Here is a 22,368-nt window from a genome sequence, read left to right as displayed (position 1 = left end):
TTGCGTGGATAGTGGATTGAATATACCAGGTGAAACCTAAGAGGAAGAATATTATTATGCCATCAACGCCGTTACCAGGGCCGTCCCCACGCGCTTCCACGCGCCGCCACAAGCCGGTGATGCGAGAAGGCAATTCTGAAAAACTGCTCTCGGATTTTCTGCGCAGTCTGTCGAGAAAATTCGCCATAAATAGACCGATGATCGGATCGACGTGAAATGTTGACAGAAGATTCAAGACTCATAACTATACAATATTCCAGAAGGAATTGTCCATTTAGTAAATAACCATAGAGATATTGAAGTCGGAGCAGGACTGTAATTTCAGATTAGCAAACAGGTTGGATCAGTAGAAGTGGGAATGAGCAGCTAGCCATCTTCTCGAGTCTTCGTTCGATTCATGCTTCAAGGGTAAAATATTGTTTTCCCTAATTAATATACATGTATTAATTAATTTATATTAATTGAGATTAATGTATGTTAATTGATTATTGAATCACATGTATCTATATGTTCGATTATATGTTTATGTGAATCGTTCGTTGAGCATGTTAATTATTTGATTTAATTTTGCGAGCATGCTATGATGATTTAATTTATGTCATTTAAATTAATTATATATGCGAGCATGTTTGTCGGTGATTGAAAGCGAAAAGGTACGCAATTAATAGTATTTACTGTGCACGTGTTTGTTTATATAAATAAAATAAAATTTTGTTTTCTGCTGCGTACACGTGTCTGATCTCCAATAGTTCCCTCAATTTGTAAAATAACTATTTACATATAAATATTAATTGAGAGTTATTTATGTCTATACACTAATAATTTTATTTTATTTTATTGGTTAAAGTACCTACACCTATATTCATCTAATAGAATTGATCTCCACCTATATAAGTCTAAAATAAGGGGTGTCTAGTCAATTTTCCCCCTTTTTTTACGAATTAATTTGTTTTTTGTTAAAATTTGGAATAGAAAGGTTTGGGGAAATTTGTTTAAGTAGTGAAAATTTTGGCGGGAATTGATTTGATTTGATTAAGGGTATTTTGTCACAATAAATTATATAATTACTTTATTAAAACATGGAGATTTTGACTTGAATCTATTACCATAAATTATAATATAGATGGACCTGTAGCAAATTGTCCAATTTATCAAATGAAACTTACAACTAATGGGTTTTACTAAAAAATATAAAAAGTCTTGGGAATACCTCAAATAAACTTTATTATATAAGGGGCAATTTGCTATACACCCCCTCTACACTAATTTCCTTAAAAATCAGGACAATCCTATATACTCTAATAATTTAGGAGATGAAACTACCCTTATTCCTTCTTCTTGCTCACACAGACCACCGCTAGTCATCATTCCCGATCCACTCACCGTTAGAAATCGTAAGACTCAAGCAGTGAACGACGAAGATGGTTGCCCTCCTTCAATACTTGAAGAACACTCAAGACGGCTCTGTTTTGGATCGGATTTTCAATTTGGCTGCATCTATGTGTAGCAGAGATGCTTAACATTCCAATACTCAATATTACTTTTGTTTTATGTATTCTAGGGAACGAACATAACTATGCATTTTAGTGACTATTTTGGAACACAATATAGGAGAAACATAGTTGGAGAGAAAGAGAGAATTATGTCTCTCACGTATATTATTCATATATATAGTTACAAGTAAGAAACCATAACCTACTACATAAGGTAACTAAGAGATATACATGCACATATTACAAGATATATCTATAATAAATAATAATAATAATAATAATAATAATAATAATAATAATAATAATAATCAATAATATATATGCTAATACACCCCAACAGTCGAAGCGGAAAAGGAGAGGACGTGAAGACTGGAGACAAACTATTGAAACAGTTGAGTAGGGAGTCTTTTCGTGAAGATATCGGCAAAGCGGATGGGACGTGAAGAACTCGAACGTGTCACAAAGCAACTTTGTCTCGGACAAAGTGGATATAAATTTCCACATGTTTCGTACGAGAGTGTTGAATAGGATTGCTGGATAGGTAGACCACACTGACGTTGTCACAATAGACAATGGTGGCTATCGAAAGCGGGCAGAGCAACTCAGAAAGTAGGTTGAGTAACCAAGTCGTTTCGGTGACGGCGTTTGCGACAGCTCGATATTCAGCCTTTGCACTAGATCGAGAAATGGTGACCTGTCGTTTGGAAGACCAAGAAATGAGGTTGTTGTCGATGAAAACGCAATAGCCCGATGTCGAACGATGAGTATCAGGACAGCCACCCCAATCGGCGTCGGAGTAAGTGACAAGAGAGAGGTCTGGATTGGGGGAGAGGAGAAGGCCGTGGTCGAGAGTGCCACGAATGAAGTGAATGATACGCTTGAGAGCAGCCATATGAGGTTCCCTCGGATCATGCATGAATAAACAATTTTTTTGCACAACATAGCAAATGTCAGGACGAGTAAAAGTGAGGTATTGTAGTGCACCGGCAAGGCTGCGTTAGAGGGTAGGGTCAGCAACCGGGGGTCAAGTGGTCGAAGAAAACTTGCTCTTTGTGTCAGCCGGCGTGAGACAAGGTTTGCAGGAAGCCATGTGTGCACTCTCTAGTATCTTGTCGGCGTACTTGCGTTGAGAGAGAAATAGCCCATTCGAAGAGCGAGTGACTGAGATGCCGAGAAAGTAGTGAAAATCGCCAAGATCCTTCATTGCGAACTCCTGATTAAGGGCATCAATGATAGAGCAGAGCAATTCTGGTGTGGAGGCCGTAAGTACAATGTCATCGACATACATTAGAAGAAAGGCGTGGGAGCTGTTGCGACAGTACACAAAGAGTGAAGTGTCAAACTAGCATTCTGTGAAGCCCATGGTGGTAATGTAAGAGGCAAAACGCTTATAACAAGCACGGGGTGCCTGCCTGAGATCGTATAGGGCTTTGTTGACACGACACACGTGAGTGGGGTGAGATGGATCGACAAATCCGGGAGGTTTCTCGCAGCAGACAGTTTCAGAGATAGTGCCATGTAAGAAGGCATTTCTCACATCGAGTTGGTGTATCGGCCATGATCGTGAGAGAGCAATACTGAGAACTGTTCTAACTGTTAGAGTAGGTGACCAACAAGCCAACTTGTGGCTGTGGTCTTTCATATTTATTATGGTAATAAACGAACCTTTATTCGTATTAATGATAAAACACCTTGGCATTCTATATCTTTGTCCCTTTGTCACAAGCATAGATATAGTCCTTACAGTTATTACAAGTACTAGTAATTGATCGTTAGGATCGTGAGATATTTACTCAAGTATTATAACTGTTAAACGTGTTCCTAGTCGAAGGGTTACGCCACTAATGAGGATATCGGCCTTTCCCATTAAGACTAGCACTTAGTGTATGTGTACTGCATCTCATCAGTAAACAGTATTGTGATATCGGCATGCATAAGTGGGTGCTCGTAAGTTGACGAGTTCACTGAACTCCCTCACCCTAGAAATCTCTAAGTGGTTCCCAATAATCGAGTAGAGATATCTATGGTATAGTTGTACACCATTAGTCCTTATGACCTAGACATCACCGTGACTTCACTAGAGGACCAGCTGTATCGTGACCTGTCCCTGAGTTCCACCGAGGACCATCCCAAGGGCCAGTGTTCGTGCAGTCCGAAATCTAGTGGGAGGTCTGTGCATTGTAGTCGGGGATTCGATCGCTAGAATAGTCTTGGATGTCCTGTGTGTTCTGATAGTTAGTAATCATTCTAAGTCTCTGGCCAGAGCTGACTAAGTGATGATTAGAGGATTCGATTCTCTAAGTCATACACGTGACGATTACAATACTTAGAACGATCGCACCGTCATCGAACATATAAAGAGGTCTCGATGAACCAATGCCTCTAGTTCGATCGGGACATATGCATCGAAGGGACCGTACTGTACGTTAACTATATCTGAAGGTTCTTGCAGGCACTTCATTTGTATCTAGGGAATCATGACGCGTAGTTGCTAGACGCCAATCTTGATTCGTTGGGTGATTAAGGTGAAACGAGCTTCATCTTAATCGTAACTCTAAGGGGACGAGTTTTGACCACAAAGGGTTGTGGGCCCACGGCTAGCTTACACCTGAACCATCGAGGGTCACACTGCTCGTGCACATGAGATCTTTGAATAAACGGTCAGAGATAAAGTAGTTTATCTTTGCATGATTGGAAGTCAATGTGATTGAGTCCAACGTTCGTAATTTGGAATTATGAATGAGAATAAGAAAAGGAAAAGAATAGGCGAAAGTGTTAGTGAACTTTCTAAATCGGGAAGTTTCCAAATTTAGAAAGTGCACTGAACTAGGGTTTCCACTTTTGGAAAGTTGGAAAAAGAAAGATGGCACTCGTAATGACGAGGAAATTATAATGATTCCGAAAATGTAATCGTTGCAATTTTTCGGTCATTGAATTAAGAGAGACGAGCATGAGAAAGTACTAACGGACTTAAGCTGTTGGGCCCGGTCCAACTTAAGCCCGCTAGGGTTTTATGCAAGGGACTATAAATACATGATTTATAGGCCTTGCACAAAAACACAACTAAGAGAACACACGTTCATAACCCTAGCCGCTGCCTCTCTCGATCAGCCACCCTCTCCCACGGCCACCACCACCGCGCCGTCGCCGGAAATTCGCCGGAATCGGCCACCCGTTGGCCGATCTCTTTCGGTATTCCTTTCCTTCTTTCTTTTCTTCCGTTATTCTGACTATTACGTGTCTAGTGCCACGTGTTTAGTAGATCGAAGTATACGAGGTGAAATCCAAGAGGAGGAAGATCGAAGAATCGAAGATGCGAGAAGGCAATTCCGAAAAACTGCTCTCGGATTTTCTGCGCTGCCCAGCGAGAAAATTCGCCATAAATCAACCGGTCATCCGATGGACGTGAAATTTTGACAGCAGCTTCACGACTCATAAATCTACCATCGTCCAGAAGGAATTGTTCATCCAGTAAATACGCATGGAGATACTGAAGTCGGAGCAAGGCTGTAATTTCAGATCAGCAAACATGTTGGATCAATAGGAGTGGGAAGAGCAGCTAGCCATCTTCTCTGCGCGTGAATCACATGCGCTGCCGTAGCTCGGATCATCGCCGTTTCTGCCTCGGATTGCACGGATTGGTTTCCGTGGCAATCTAGCTTTGCTTAGTGCGCCTACCTCACGCTTCAAGAGGTAATGTTTCGAATCAATTGTCATTCGATTCGGTTACGTTTAAATTAATATATGCATGTTCGTTTTAATAAGAAACTTGTATGATTTTATGTGACTACATGAAATTGGTTTTATTATTGCGAGCATGATTATTTGATTTAAACGCGAGCATGCTAATTGATTTAATTTCGATTAAGTTATTAAGCATGTATGTTGTTTTAATTTCGCTGGAAGCGCAAAGGTACGCAATGTATGTTGTTTTTAATTTCGCTGGAAGCGCAAAGGTACGCAATTAATTGATTTAATTATCGGGCATGTGCTTATGTGTTTTAAAGTTGTTTAATTCGCATAAATTTTTGTTTTCCGCTGCGTACGCGTGCCCGAAACCCAACACTAACAGTGGCTCGTTTGACAACTGGGCTAAAAGTCTCGTCAAATTCAATACCAGCATGCTGGTGAAAACCGCGAACAACCCACCATGCTTTGTATCGCTCAAGGGAGCCATCAAACTTGAGTTTCTGTTTGTATATCCACTTACCAGAAATAACATTAGTGAATGGGGGGCGGGGAACAAAATTCCAAGAATTTTTTTTAATTAAAGAATAATATTCCTCAATCGTGGTGTTTCGTCAATTTTGGTCAAGAAGAGCTTGACCATAGTTGGTGAGGATGGAGGAGGAAGAAGACACAACAAGAGAGAATGGGACTTTGGGTTTGTGGATGCCCGCTTTACTGCGAGTCACCATAGGGTGAGCAGGGGGAGGTGTGGGAGTAGGAGAAGGAGATGTGGGAGTAGGAGAAGGGGCTGTGAGCTGGTCGTGGACGGGAGGTGGTGCCACAGGTGAAGCAGGTGTTGGAGGACTATTGGACGAACTATTGGAACATGGTGGTGCACTGTTGGAACAGTTGGATGAACTGTTGCAACAGTTAGACGGAGGCTGAGGGAGGAGGAACAGTGAGGGTGTGTTTTTCTCCAAGTCAGAGATAGGGAGTGTGTTTGTGGGTGTTGTTGACTCAGCAAAAGGAAAGTGAGTTTCGTCGAAGGTGACATGACGAGAATTTATGATTCGGCCAATTGATCTATCAAGGCAACAATAGCCTTTGCAAGAAGAAGGGTGACCGAGATAAACACAAGGAGTAGAATGGGGGGTTAGTTTATGTGGTGTGGTGGCAGTGAGGTTGGGATAACAGAGACAGTCGAACACTCGAAGATGGGAGTATGTAGGTTTGGTGAGGTAAAAAGCTTTGTGAGGGGTCCGGTTTTGTGTGGTTTTGGTAGGTAAAATATTGAGTAGGTGGGTGGCCATATGAAGGGCTTCAACCTAATAAGTAGGAGGAACATAAGCATGAAAGATGAGGGATTGAATCATATTGGTTATAGTGTGGATCATCCGTTCTGCGTGTCCGTTTTGACGAGAGGTGTGGGGACACGAAAAACGATTTAGGATGCCGTGTTTGGTAAAGTATTTTTGAAAATCAACATTTTTGAGACGACCTACTTTTGGCCTCACATACAGGACAGTGTCGATGTGTACGTAAAGACTTGTCTTGCGTGCCAACAAGACAAGGTGCAGAATAAACAACTGGCAAGGTTACTTGAGCTACTCCCAATCCCCGAGCGACCATGGAAGTCAATCTCGATGGACTTCATTAGTGCCTTGCCGACGTCCGAGGGGTTCGGATCTATCATGGTGGTGATAGATCGCTTTTCAAAATATGGAACGTTCATAGCTTGCCCGAGGGATTGCACCGCGGAGGAGGCAGCCCAGTTCTTTTTCAAGAACGTCGTCAAGTATTGGGGACTACCGAGGAGCATCATAAGCGATCAAGACGCACGCTTCACGGGGCGATTATGGACGGAACTTTTCAAGCTTTTAGGGTCCGAGCTTTGCTTCTCGATGAGTTTTCACCCCCAAACCGACGGGCAAACGGAGAGGGTGAACGCCCTACTCGAGTACTACTTACGGAACTTCGTGGGAGCCAATCAAAAGGATTGGGCGAAGCTCCTTGACGTGGCTCAATTTTCTTACAACTTGCAGCGGAGTGAAGCCACGAGGAGGAATCCATTCGAGCTTGCAACGGGACAACAACCTCTTACGCCACACACTTTGGCTACGACAACCGATGGAAGAAGTTCCGGAGCATTGAAGATGGCTAAGTCGTGGGATGAACAAGCCAACTTAGCTCGAGCATGCCTTGTGAAGGCTAGGCAACGTATGAAGAAATGGGCGGACGACAAACGACGACCACGGGAATTCGACGTTGGGGCGCAAGTAATGGTGAAAGTCTTGCCCCAACAGTTCAAGGCATTGCGTAGCATGCACAAGGGCTTTGTGCGGAGGTACGAGGGACCATTCCCGATGATCGCCAAAGGCGGCAAAGTTTCGTATCGCCTAGAACTTCCAAGTTCTTTAAAAGTCCACCTGATCTTCCATGTGAGTATGTTGAAGCCTTATCACGAAGACAAGGAAGACCCAAGCATAGGAGAGTCACACCGAGCACCACCCATAATGACTAAGTCATATGATAAGGAGATCGAGGAAGTGCTCGGCCGACAACTGAAGCGACGTAGTGGTGTTCCCCCGAGTATCCAATACCTCATCAAATGGAAGGGACTACCCGAGTCCGAGGCAACGTGGGAGACTAAGGAATACTTGTGGCAATTTCAAGATCGTCTTCACTTGTTCGAGGCAATGAAGACGTTGCCTGATTAGGTGGGGGAGGATATCACGGCCCGCCAGTTTTGGCCCAACCCTTTGCCAGTATCCCTTGGGTTGGGAGGTTAAGGAAGCCCAAAAACTTAATCCAAATAGGGTTAGGCCCAAGTTGGCCCAAATGTGTAGGGAGAAGTAGAGATTTTTGGAGGATTCTAGAAAATATTCTAGAACCTTCCCATTGTAGATATTTTGTAGGAATTCTTTGGAGTGTTCTAATGAACAACTCCTAGCCGTTAGATCAAATAGATATCCACCGTCCACTAAGGAGGTGGTCTAGTATAAATAGGGGTAGGGTCCTCATTTGTAATCATCCAACAAAAATCCAACATCCAAGCACTTAAGCGATAAAAGTACGAGCTTAGGAACTTTATCCATATCCTGATGATGATTCAGACAAGGCGAAGTGGCATGCCATAACGCTCTTAGCTGCTGGCCAACATCAAGTTGGCGAGCGCATTATCAAGTTTTATGAGATTAAGAATTCATGGGCGACGGGTGGGGACCACGGGTCCCTTGTCCCTTCACAAGCCCTTGTACTATATAAAAGGGGCGTTAACGCTCTTAGCTGTTGGCAAGCAGCAAGTTGGCGAGCGCATTATCAAGTTTTATGAGATTGAAATCCTCGGGCGACGGGTGGGGACCACGGGTCCCTTGTCCCTTCATCAAGCCCTTGTACTTAGGGGTGGGTTTTTTTTACCAAATTGCCCTACCAACCCGTTGCCCTACCGAACCGTACCGATTCTCTACCGAAAAATCTCTACCGAAGTATTACCGTACCCTACCGTACCATACCGAAATATTTTGGTAGGGCAACGGCACTTCACATTATTAAAATGGTAATGCCCTACCGTACCGAAATATTATTAATAAATAAAATTTTATTTTAATAATTCATTTATTATATATAATTGATGTTAAAAGTTTTTATGTTATAATTTTATTTAAGAAATATTTTACATTAGGTAAATTTAGAACATATATTTAGGACACTTATATTTTAAAAATTAGTTTTGTACGTTTTAAACATGTATACCTTGAATTGCTTTGAAAAAAATGATATTTAATTTAGACTTAAATAATAGATAATATAAATTGGTAATTACCAATACCATACCGTACCGTACCGAACTTTTGGTATACCGAAATCGGTATACCGAAGTTTTTGGTAGGGCAATGGTAATGGATTTCATAATACCGAAATTTCGGTATTGGTAGTGATTCGAGGGGTTTGGTACGGTTGCCCTACCAAACCCACCCCTACTTGTACTATATAAAAGGGGCATCGGTCATCTATTATTGATTTTGGCGAAATAATAATAATAATAATAATAATAATAATAATAATAATAATAATAATAATAATAATAATAATAATAATAATAATAATAATAATAATAATAATAATAATAATAATAATAATAATAATAATAATAATAATAATAATAATAATAATAATAATAATAATAATAATAATAGTAATAATAATAGTAATAATAATAGTAATAATAATAGTAATAATCATAATAATAATCATAATAATAATAATAATAATAATAATAATAATCATCATAATAATAATCATCATAATAATAATAATAATAATAATAATAATAATAATAATAATAATAATAATCATAATAATAATAATCATAATAATAATAATAATAATAATAATAATAATAATAATAATAATAATAATAATAATAATAATAATAATAATAATAATAATAATAATAATAATAATAATAATAATAATAATAATAATAATAATAATAATAATAATAATAATAATAATAATAATAATAATAATAATAATAATAATAATAATAATAATAATAATAATAATAATAATAATAATAATAATAATAATAATAATAATAATAATAATAATAATAATAATAATAATAATAATAATAATAATAATAATAATAATAATAATAATAATAATAATAATAATAATAATAATAATAATAATAATAATAATAATAATAATAATAATAATAATAATAATAATAATAATAATAATAATAATAATAATAATAATAATAATAATAATAATAATAATAATAATAATAATAATAATAATAATAATAATAATAATAATAATAATAATAATAATAATAATAATAATAATAATAATAATAATAATAATAATAATAATAATAATAATAATAATAATAATAATAATAATAATAATAATAATAATAATAATAATAATAATAATAATAATAATAATAATAATAATAATAATAATAATAATAATAATAATAATAATAATAATAATAATAATAATAATAATAATAATAATAATAATAATAATAATAATAATAATAATAATAATAATAATAATAATAATAATAATAATAATAATAATAATAATAATAATAATAATAATAATAATAATAATAATAATAATAATAATAATAATAATAATAATAATAATAATAATAATAATAATAATAATAATAATAATAATAATAATAATAATAATAATAATAATAATAATAATAATAATAATAATAATAATAATAATAATAATAATAATAATAATAATAATAATAATAATAATAATAATAATAATAATAATAATAATAATAATAATAATAATAATAATAATAATAATAATAATAATAATAATAATAATAATAATAATAATAATAATAATAATAATAATAATAATAATAATAATAATAATAATAATAATAATAATAATAATAATAATAATAATAATAATAATAATAATAATAATAATAATAATAATAATAATAATAATAATAATAATAATAATAATAATAATAATAATAATAATAATAATAATAATAATAATAATAATAATAATAATAATAATAATAATAATAATAATAATAATAATAATAATAATAATAATAATAATAATAATAATAATAATAATAATAATAATAATAATAATAATAATAATAATAATAATAATAATAATAATAATAATAATAATAATAATAATAATAATAATAATAATAATAATAATAATAATAATAATAATAATAATAATAATAATAATAATAATAATAATAATAATAATAATAATAATAATAATAATAATAATAATAATAATAATAATAATAATAATAATAATAATAATAATAATAATAATAATAATAATAATAATAATAATAATAATAATAATAATAATAATAATAATAATAATAATAATAATAATAATAATAATAATAATAATAATAATAATAATAATAATAATAATAATAATAATAATAATAATAATAATAATAATAATAATAATAATAATAATAATAATAATAATAATAATAATAATAATAATAATAATAATAATAATAATAATAATAATAATAATAATAATAATAATAATAATAATAATAATAATAATAATAATAATAATAATAATAATAATAATAATAATAATAATAATAATAATAATAATAATAATAATAATAATAATAATAATAATAATAATAATAATAATAATAATAATAAGAACAACAACAACAACAACAACAACAACAACAACAACAACAACAACAACAATAACAATAACAATAACAATAACAATAACAATAACAATAATAATAATATTTGTTTTCAGCCATCGATGAGGATCTTTGAACCCATCTTAGAAATGCTACGAAAGGAACTTCAAGGAAGTCATATGGTGCTAAAGAAGACCAATTCTAACACGTTAAACATTGGCATCGACATGTACTATCCAAAAGGACCAATGTTTTGAAAACCGGACCGGACCGGCCGGTCCGACCGGTTCAACCGCGAACCGCCGCCATGTCCGATCCGGTTAGATGTTAAAACCCAAAATGCTCAAAAAACCGGGTTAATCACTAAAAATCCGGTTCAACCGGTAAGAACCGGGTAACCCGGAAACCAACGGTCCAACACGAAAAACCGGTTTTTAGCTAAAAAAAATGGCATCGTCGGATCTAAGTCGTGGGTTACTGAATCTTGTCGAAAATGTTGCTGGTGAACGGATCTAGGTAGAATGTGACACAATCCAAGTGTTAGCTGCCATAGCTATCCACCAAAGAAAAGAAAACGAAGAAGATGAAAATGAAAATGAAAAAAAAAATGAAAAAATAAGTGGGAAAATAAAGTAATGTTTGGGTGGAAATGGGAAGAATTAAGAATAAACAAGGAGGAAGAGAAGAGAAGGACGGAAAAACAGAAGGCGATGGGGGGGGGGGGTGTGCGTGAAAAACGAGAGGAGTAAAGAAAGAAGAAAGAAGAAAGAAGAAAGAAGGGAGAGAGAGAGAGGAGAGAGAGAGATGAGTGAAAGAAAATTAATAATTTTTTATTCTTGTTTTATAAAGTGATCAGAGAAGAATAAAGTATAAAAATAATAAAATATAGGGTAAATTACAAACACCCCCTGAGGTATGGTAAAATTACAAAACACCCCTCTTGTTTGGATAATTATAACCACCCCTCAACTCCTCAAATTTAGTGGAATCTTCGAGATTATATGGAATATTATCACTTTTGTACCCGTTTTATCCCATTCAAACTCTACATTATGAAGCAAAATGATCATAATATGTGATTTTTAACTTGTATATATCAGTTTGTGGTGCATCGAAAACTGTATTTTTACACAAAACGAGTACAAAGGGTGGAGGTGTAAGAAAAAATCATAGTTGAGGGGGGTAGATATAATTATCCAAACAAGAGGGGGGGTTTTGTAATTTGACCATACCTCAGGGGGTGTTTGTAATTTACCCTAAAATATATAATACATTATAATTGAGGTATTAAATAAATAAAATAATTATAAATAAAAAAATGTACGAAACCCGGTTGGACCCCGGTGGAACCGGTCCAACCGTGACCCGGTAGCTTGACCGGGTCGATGTCCGGTCCGGTTTTCAAAACATTGAAAAGGACAACTAAGATGCAATTGTTTGATAAGGTAAACAGCCTTTCGTAAGTATATATGATATGAGCAACTGGGAAATTGTTTTGATGATGTTATTGTCTATAACAACATTTCAACCTCAATAGATAACAATTTGCAATCCCTGTTCTAGTATGTCCGATGATCGTACTATATGCTCAAACTGTGCAAAGGAAAAGACTCTGAACTCTATTGCAAGTCAATAGAAAATGGTAGGTAATCTTTCCTTTGTTTTTAGTTTGTTTAGCCATGCAAAACTTTCTATCTACTCCAAATATTTTAATAATTAATTCATAATTGTTTTCTGCAGTTGGTGAATTAGAGGACCTTTTTTGGTAGGATATGGACACAATGCCAGGAGTGCCAAGGCTCTCTTCAACAGGATGTTCTTTGCACTAGGTAAGTTAGATATATCTTCATATATTTACGATATATATATTTACATTATCAATGATAGGTTGTTTGGTTCTAATAATGGGTGCTGCTTGTCTATATATATTATCAGTCGAGATTGCCCAACATTTTACTAGAGGAGAAAAGCACAGCAGAAGACAAACTAAAAGTAGACCGGTGGAACTTGTGTAAAGAGCAAGGTTGTAAAAAGCGGTAATCGGGTTGGAGGCGGTCAGGGACCGACTCACGATTAATCGGTGCAATGGTGATTAATCGGTGATAAATCGGAAATAAATCAGTTTTTAAAATTGAATATAATATATTTCTAGATATTGTTTATAAATACTAAAAACATATATAAAAAGATTTTTAAACATAGTTATATGTCCATCATGTATATATCCTAATTACATAATAAAAGTTTAATAATAATAAGATCATAATACATAAATATCCTTATAAAATAATAAAATATAAATAAAAAGGCATTCTTTTTGAATTTACATTTATTCTTGAACATTCCTAGATACATAATTAGTTCTTTAACAATAAGAGTTAACATAAACCAAAAAAACATAAACTCATTTTTTTTATTAAAATCCAAACTTTTATTTTGAATTTAAAAAAGAAAAGGAAAAAAAAAACCGATTTTTGACCGATTTTTGGCCAAACCGCCTCACTCGCAAAAGACCAATTTTCAATCCTTTACACTAAAATCGTAAAGCTTTTGGACCGCCTCGGCCGATTTTTAGAACACTGGTAAAGAGAAGCTGGTGAAATTTCTTATGTATATGCTCACATCTTAACTATACACATAGGATATATATTTTGGATATATATTTTTCATTTTTATGAATATCTCTACTGTACAACATTTTTTACGATATCCAGGTAGGTAACTAATGGTTCAGATTTTGGCCGACGTTGGAAGGTGGTATTGGTGAACATTTATACAAAAATCTGATCCATTAAAGTAAACTTGTAAAATATTTCTCTTCAAGGACTAATGTTGTGTAACGGTTCGGTTCCAAACAGTTGACGGTTTGGTTCCCGGTTCGAACCGTAGAACCGGCCGGTTCTAATTTTTTTTTTCACTATTAAATTCAACTTAAATAATACTTTGCAAAATTTTAAAAATTAGGGCCCCCAATTCTCTTTGTTTACTCTTTATATATTAACAATTATAGAAACAGTAGTAATAATTCAAAGCAAAACTTAACTAACAAAATAATTATGAAATAATATTATGTTACACTTGAACATAATTAATAATAATCAGACAACATAACTTCATCCAGCCAATCTAACCTTCAATTTCAGGACTAACAACATTATAATTATAATATTTATAAAAAAAACATCATAATAATAATAATATTAAAATAAATTGCATTGAAACCAAATTAACTCAAGAAAACAGCTTAATTAATTCATGGAAAGTTTTGCTTGGTATATTACACTAGGCAGCTTATAGCTTTTCCGACTCTAAGAATATGGGTGTCCACGTGGACTGAAACCAAATTATGAATATTGTATTTTATTTAAATTTTCTTTTCTTTTTTTTTTTAATTCGACCGTTTGGGAGGCGCCACGTGGTATTTTCAATTTTTTTTTATTTTAAAAACCGGTTAGACGGGTTCTAACCAGAGGTTAACGGTTATGAAAATGGAGAACCAGAACCAAATCGGTTTTTCCGTTCCGGTTCCGGTTCTAGTTAAACCGATTCCGATTCGGTTAAAAGACCGTTGACCCCAGTTCGGTTCCGGTTCCGGTTCTACCTGAACCGGTGGTCATGTCTAGCTATAGGTTCCTAGAAGCCTTAATAAATGTGGCCGGCTAAAACTAATACCAATTTTTTCTTACTTCAGTACCACCACTAACCAAAACTTAGATAATAAATAGGTAACATAAATACCTTTAATGAAAATAAATACCACAAAAACATTAAATATCTCATATTTTTTTTCTTTAATACCAAACTTACAAATCGCTTCAAACTCCTCTCCTTCTTCACAAACCCCTCAATAGGGATGGCAATGGGTACGGGATTGGCGGGTCTCGAACCCGGAACAAAGTCGTTTGGAGCGGGTCAGGTCAGCTATAGACATGGCCACGGGGCGGGTCGGGTCCGGGTCCGACTTTTAGGGGACCCGAAACCAACCCGCGGGGAGGCGAGTCCGGGTTTGGGGCGGGTCCACCCGGGTCCATCCGGGTCCGGGTCGGGTACGGGTCCACCCGGTTTTTTCCAAATTTTTCTTTTATTATTACAAGAAAGGAAAAAAAACTTATATTAAAACTTTAAAAAACATGAGATTAACTTTAAATTAAAAATTAAAAAAATAATTTAAACACTAAATAATTTTAGAAAAAAAATGAAACGATTAAGACTTTGAGACATAAACTAAATAAAATGAAGATTGTGAAGATTGAATTATGGGTATTTATAAGTGAAAGTAATAATTCAGAAATTTTTCAAAATTTGAAATTTAAAAAATATCAAAATTCAATCTTTCTTTCTTTTAAATTAAATCCTATTTTTTTATATTTTCAAAATTAAATATATATGCATTTTTATTAGTCGTGATTTTTTATATTAATAATAGTCAACATGACTATTCATAATTTATTAAACATTAGTTATACAATTATTATAATCATTTTATAGTGTTATTTATATTTATATATTTATAGTTAGAATTATTATAACAAGGAATATATATAACATAAACAAAATGTGTAAAACAATTATAATAAATAATTTTAAATACATTATTAATTATCATATTCATTATTATTAAATAATTTTAATTAAATTATAAACAAATATAATATAATAAAAAATAAAATAAAAAATTGAAAGGACTTGAGCTTAATTCATTTATACGATTCGATTCTAATTTTGAATAAAATGTAAATGTAAAAAAAATGATTAAATCATATGACCTACGATTTAATTCTTACGGTTTTTACAAATTAAACCAATTATTAAAAGAGAAATCACATCATAATATTTTGATTATACTCGTCATATATAGTTTTATTTTTAAAGTAAAACATTAATTAGAATGGGATATAATCTATTTTTGTTAAAATAAACATCATCTATATTTTTAAATAATTATCTTATGATAAATTAATCAATAATTTTAATAAGTTCTTGTCAACAATTGAGGTTAATCAATTTAAATGAGTTATAATCTATTTTTTTTTAAATAAATATCTTATTTTTTTTTATTCGAATTTTTTACACTATCGATTTTAATAACATAAGTGAGTTTGTTTATTTATTGAATTGATTCAATACTTTATATATTTTCAATAATGGAGATTATATTGATATAGTAATTAATAATAGATGTTTTGAAGTATTGAACCGTGATTCTTTATATATTTTTAAAAGTTTCTTATATTGCATTTGTTGATATTTTAATTAAAATTATTTAATAATGATTAATATGAAAATTACTAATTTATTTAACATATTTATCATTTTACACTAGCATTTTATATTATATATATTTATTGTCTACATTTAACCAAATGTGTTCGTAGCCTCAGTGGTTAGAGTTGCTCAATTCTACCAATTTACCCGGGTTCGATTCACCCAATGCCCAATTTTTGGACAAAAACCACTCGAAATCCGGGTTGACCTGACGGGTCCTCGGCTGGGTAGACCCATCGGGTCTCGGGTCCAAAATAACTGGACCCGAAACCGACCCGTGCTTGGACGGGGCCGGGTCCAGTCCGTGGTCAGCGGGGCGGGTGCGGGCCGGGACCGACTGGTCCGGGTCCGGTCTGTGGTCAACGGGGCGGGTGTGGGCCGGGTTCGGGTCAAACCCAGCACGTGGCCGTGTCTAGTCAGCTAAATGGTTATGAATCGGGTAATAGGTTTAAGTTTCTGGAACCAGATGATTCGGGGTCGGGTTATATATATTATGGTTGTGCATGCACTACAAGAAATATTGGTTTTAGTGACGATTATGTATGGTCGCTAAAAGTTAGAAAATGGTAGCTAAAACTTCTAGCGACCAAAATAAGCTTGGTCACCAGTGGTCACAACAGGGTAGTTACTAAAAGTACTCAGTGACAAGAAAATTAATTGGACGCTAAAAGATAAGATTTAGCGGCGAACTAATAATGGTCACTAAAAATATAATTATTAACGACCAGTTTTTGACTCGCTAATGTAAATTTTATGGTGGCAATAATATTAACATGGTTGCTATAGCAACATATATAGTGGCCATATAATTTTGGTCGCTAAATGATATATACGTATAGTGACCATATTTTATTGTTGCTATAGGATATATATATTTGGCCACCACATTTTTTGGTTGCTACATAATATACATATAGTGACAGTATATGTTGGTTGATAAATAATATATCTGTTGGTTGCTAAAATATATACATATAGTGACCATATTATTGGTTGCAATAGTTTTTACATGGTTTCGACAATTATTAAATTTACTGACCAATTCAGATCAATAATTAATTGATTGCATAAAACATTAATTTTTATTTGCAACAGTGGCTGTAAAAAAAATTAAAATAAAACTAAAGATTGCAAATTTACATATTATCAATCAAATGTGAATATTATAATTTCAATCTATCATACAAAAATTCAATAATAAATCAATCATTCCAAATAATAAGAAAGATTACTATAATTATTCCATAATAAATTCCACTTCATAAATTGTTAAGCGACAACAAATATGACTTCCACGATAACGTTCTTTCACTTCATCAAAAAGTCCAACCTGAGGAAGGGAAAAAAAAAATTCAATTAGAAAATAAGAAATCATATGATAGAATCAATTTCAATCATTTGTCACTTAGTAGCACTCATAATTCAATAATGTATCTGGGCTCTTGCATAAGTAGCTACTTACCTCGTCCAGTCATTGAACGATTTACATTCATTGAACCCCACCTCGTCCAGTCATTGAACGATTTACATTCATTGAACCCCTGTAGAAACAAATCAAATGATTTAATGAATCATAATAGAAGTGGTTCCAACTAGTATACATGTGAAACGACTTAAAATTGATAGAGAATCAGATTGAAACTCGTTGAATTATTCAAGGTCGATAAATGAACTCAATTGAGTAGTCAAGGAATCGAGAAAATAAATTATTGGAATAATTCCCGAATCAAGATGAGAACTTATTAAGTTCCAGGAAAAAGGATTTCGAATCGATCAAAGATTGCAATAGCTCAAGAATCAACAATTCTCGGAAATCAAATTAGTTCACAAGATAGGCGACAATAAATATATATTGAATTTAAAAAACGAGTAATAACAATAATAAACCGAACGATACGATTGCTCGGCATATATCCTGTTTCCCAGAAAGAATAGGCAAGGGATAGGGATCCTCACCTGAAGTCCAGTGCAAGGTGCTATAAATAAATATCCTTACACTCAAGCCATGCTCAAGCCTTGAGTGAGAGCTTTAGTACGGTCGATACCTGTACAAATATTCATCACTTAACAAGATTCTAATATAACCGTATTATTCCACTATATCACTTAGTCAATTTCTTGAAACATTTATTAAGAATTTCTTGCCGGGCTAATTCTAACAATCACTACGATCACCATACTTATCCGAATAGCCTAAACTATATATCAAATTAAAGATAACAACTTCATCTACAAGTTCAATTTAGAAACCAACCCCAAATTATCGACCTAACACAGCAGTAACAGCCCCGGAAGATAATTGCATGAAACTGCTAGGTTTTGTTTGAACAAATGCATTTGCTGCCACTGTTTATTTGAAAAATCATAACAATTTGTAGAGTTATCCAAATTGTCCAAATAATACACCAAATTGAACCTTACAATGTAAACTACAAGTTCTCAGAAGACACACAACCCAAATTATTAGCTCAACATAGCAAAAACGGCCTCGTAAGAAGAATATTCAAAACTGCCCTGTTTTTACAGATTTAAAGTCACATAATTCGGACCACTAATCAGCTTCAAAACATACTCTAACTCAATACAATTTTACACTTACCAATAGTTTTCGAGGTCCTCTACGAGTTTCGTCAAGGAATGATTCCCAAATTCGCACTCCAAACCCTCCAAATTCTGCTCCGAAAACAGGTGCGGCAGCAGGTTTTCTTTCCCTAAAGTTCCGGTGCGGCAGCAGGTTTTCTGTTCTTTTTTTTTCAGTTTTCGATCAAGCTTATAAAAACCGAGCATCAAAATATTCCAACATTTTACGATTTCGAGTACAGAGACATGAAAACTAGTAAAGCACATGCTCATGAAAATGGCAGCTAACCTTAATAGCCGATGCTTGATCCATCGTCAATTCATCACAGATTAATCCATGCAAGAAAAAACCGAAATGACTTGTTAAAGAAACGACTTTTCGAACCAATTGAAAAAATGTTTTTGCACTCCAAAGTTGGAGTCTGGTTCCAGTATTTTATCAAACACCTTGTATGCACGCTGCACCTATGAAAAGAGCATTCAAGTTGGGACCTGAAATTGACAAGACATGAGAATATTCTTGCATAAGGAAAAAATTGTGGAACAAAATCACCTAAATAATTACACAGTACCAAATAGAGAAAATAAAACACGATCAAATAAACAAATTATCAATATACAATTTGCTGGGTGCCAAGAACAATTGTTTTTTTTGGATTATCACATCTAAAAACAGAGACAAACTTAGATCTCAGCCAAACATACAATTTACGAAAAATCAAGCCAAGTTAACATCAAAATACCGATTTGATGAAAGGAAAAAGAAAATCCAGCGAATATATCAAATTTAAATTCCAGTACATCGGCAAGAGAAGATCAATAAAATAAAAATAACTACAATTCCGATTGAATAATGAATTAGAAAGGGGGAGGAAAACCTTGTTTGTGGCCGGCGCCGGTGTGGCACTGAGCGCACTTAGTCCTGAAGATCTTGTCGCCGGATTTGACATCGCCGGGAGGAGCTTCATCGAACGAGGCCATCGACCCGATTCACTGTGGGGGACGAAACAAAACCTAATTTTGGATTTGGGGCACAAGGGTTTTCAGGATGGAGCGTATGAAATGAATGGGAATAATTGAATAGTGAGAAACAGAAAAAGGAGAGAAGAAGAAGCATCTGATGTAACTTGAATTCGATTTCTGGACAGCTAGTCGTCTTCTTCGCCCGATTCCGGCCACCGTCTGATGTAACCACCGCTGGAGGCCACCACCACTGGAAAGCTGACTTCCCAACGATGTGACTTGATCGTCATAACCCCTCGTTCACACAGCCCTAATTTTGTCGATAATTGAATTGGGGATTTGCAATTCCAACCTCAAATTTGTTTCATATACCTCACTTCTTCAAACCCCTTCTTGAATTCGAATTTTCTCCAATTAATTTCTGGAATTTCAGCCAAGAACCGAGAGGGAGAAGGAGAGAGAAGGCGAGAGAGAAAGAGAGCGGAGAGAAAAATAGAGCGATGAAGAAACGAAGAAAGATATGGCTGTATTTTTTCATTATTTGTATTTTCGCCCCCCATCTTTCTTTAATTTTCTTTTCTTTTCTTGATTTGTTTAAAACTAAACTAGTGACCAAATCGATTTGATTTTCGTAAGTAGTTTCATAGCAACCAAATTCAAGTGGTTGCTAGCAACCCAATTAGATGGTTGTTAATAATTAAATTAAAGACTCGTAGCAACCGTAAAAAAAATTGATGTTGAATTGGTCACTATTGTCATTAAGTTATAGTGACCATAAAAATTGTCGCTACAAACTTTAACTTTAGTTGCTACAAGATGTCTAACTATTAGTGACCACTTATAGCTACCAAATGTTAGCTGGTCGCAACACGATTTAACCCTTCCCACTTTTGCTACAAAATTACTTTTGGTCACTAAATGTGAACATTCAGTGACCATTTAGTTATGGTCGCTGAGAATTTGGTCACTGAAACTAGTTTTTCTTGTAGTGATGGTTCGGTTTTAACCACCAACCAACCCATTTTCGACCCATAATTTGTGACGGATAATCAACCATCAACCGACCCATTTAAGTTGGGTCAATAGTGTCAACCAACCCATGTATAATTGAGTCGATAAAGGTTTCTAATATGCTAAAAAGTTGGTTAGTTAAGTAATATCGGCCAACCAACTTTATTTATTAATTTATTACTTATTAATTTTTTTTTTTAAATGTTAAATATTTTTTAATTTCAAATTTCTATTTTATATCACATTTTTTAAATTGTCTAATATTACCAAAATTCTATAAGTAATAATCTAACCTAATTATCTAATTTGAACTATTGTAATTTTAAGACTAGTCTAAATATTTGGACGATCATTATTTGCTGAAATATTTATCTTTAATTGCAATACATATGGCCCGTAATGTTTTGAATTTCTTATTTGAATATTGTTGAACTAGTCATAGTTAATTTATAAAAGATATATAAGTGTAACAACTAATAAAATATTAAAAAAAATAAAAAAAAAATATTTAGATGTTTGACCGATCAACTAAACCATCAACCGACCCACTAAATTGGTTTTCAACCATCACCCAACCCATGTTAATATATATATAGGGCTGTGCGTTGGTTGGGTTGGTTAAAAACCAGTCATAAAACCAATCCAATCCATCGAACCGAAATTTGTTAAATATTGAACACCTTTATCGACCCAATTTACATGGGTTGGGTGATGGTTGAAAACCAATTTAGTGGGTCGGTTGATGGTTTAGTTGATCAGTCAGACATGTAAATATTTTTTTTTTTTTTTTAATATTTTATTAGTTGTTACACTTATAGAATAATTATTTTAAAAATTTTACAAAATAAACAATAAATAGTATATATATATATATATATATATATATATATATATATATATATATATATATATATATATATATATATATATATATATATATATATATATATATATGAACGTTGGCGGCATGCTTCACACAAATCAAACCCTTGTACTATATAAAAGGGGAGTTAACGCTCTTAGTTGTTGGCGAGCAGCAGGCGAGCGCATTATCAAGTTTTATGAGATTGAATTGCTGGGGCGACGGGTGGGGAACACGAGTCCCTTGTCCCTTCATCAAGACTTCGTACTATATAAAAGGGGCGTCGGTCATCTATTCTTGATTTTGGCGAAATAATAATAATA

General features: G+C 33.4%; 1 long non-coding RNA gene across 1 annotated transcript; it reads right to left on the bottom strand.

Annotated features, from left to right (window-relative positions):
• Nucleotides 1-17,671: 17,671 nt before the first annotated feature.
• On the bottom strand, nt 17,672-20,700 carry LOC105954355 (uncharacterized). Its single transcript, XR_016031833.1, has 5 exons — nt 20,088-20,700; nt 19,229-19,701; nt 18,586-18,674; nt 18,092-18,170; nt 17,672-17,959 (listed from the first exon to the last, which is right to left on the bottom strand). It is a non-coding gene; the product is annotated as an uncharacterized LOC105954355 (long non-coding RNA).
• Between the last annotated feature and the right edge of the window lie 1,668 nt (nt 20,701-22,368).

This window comes from Erythranthe guttata, chromosome 6 (assembly GCF_056151865.1).
Source record: "Erythranthe guttata isolate IM_541 chromosome 6, IM_541, whole genome shotgun sequence".
Lineage (NCBI taxonomy): Eukaryota > Viridiplantae > Streptophyta > Magnoliopsida > Lamiales > Phrymaceae > Erythranthe > Erythranthe guttata.
The sequence above is the reverse complement of the archived record's forward strand: the minus strand, read 5'-3'. Positions and strand labels throughout refer to the sequence as shown.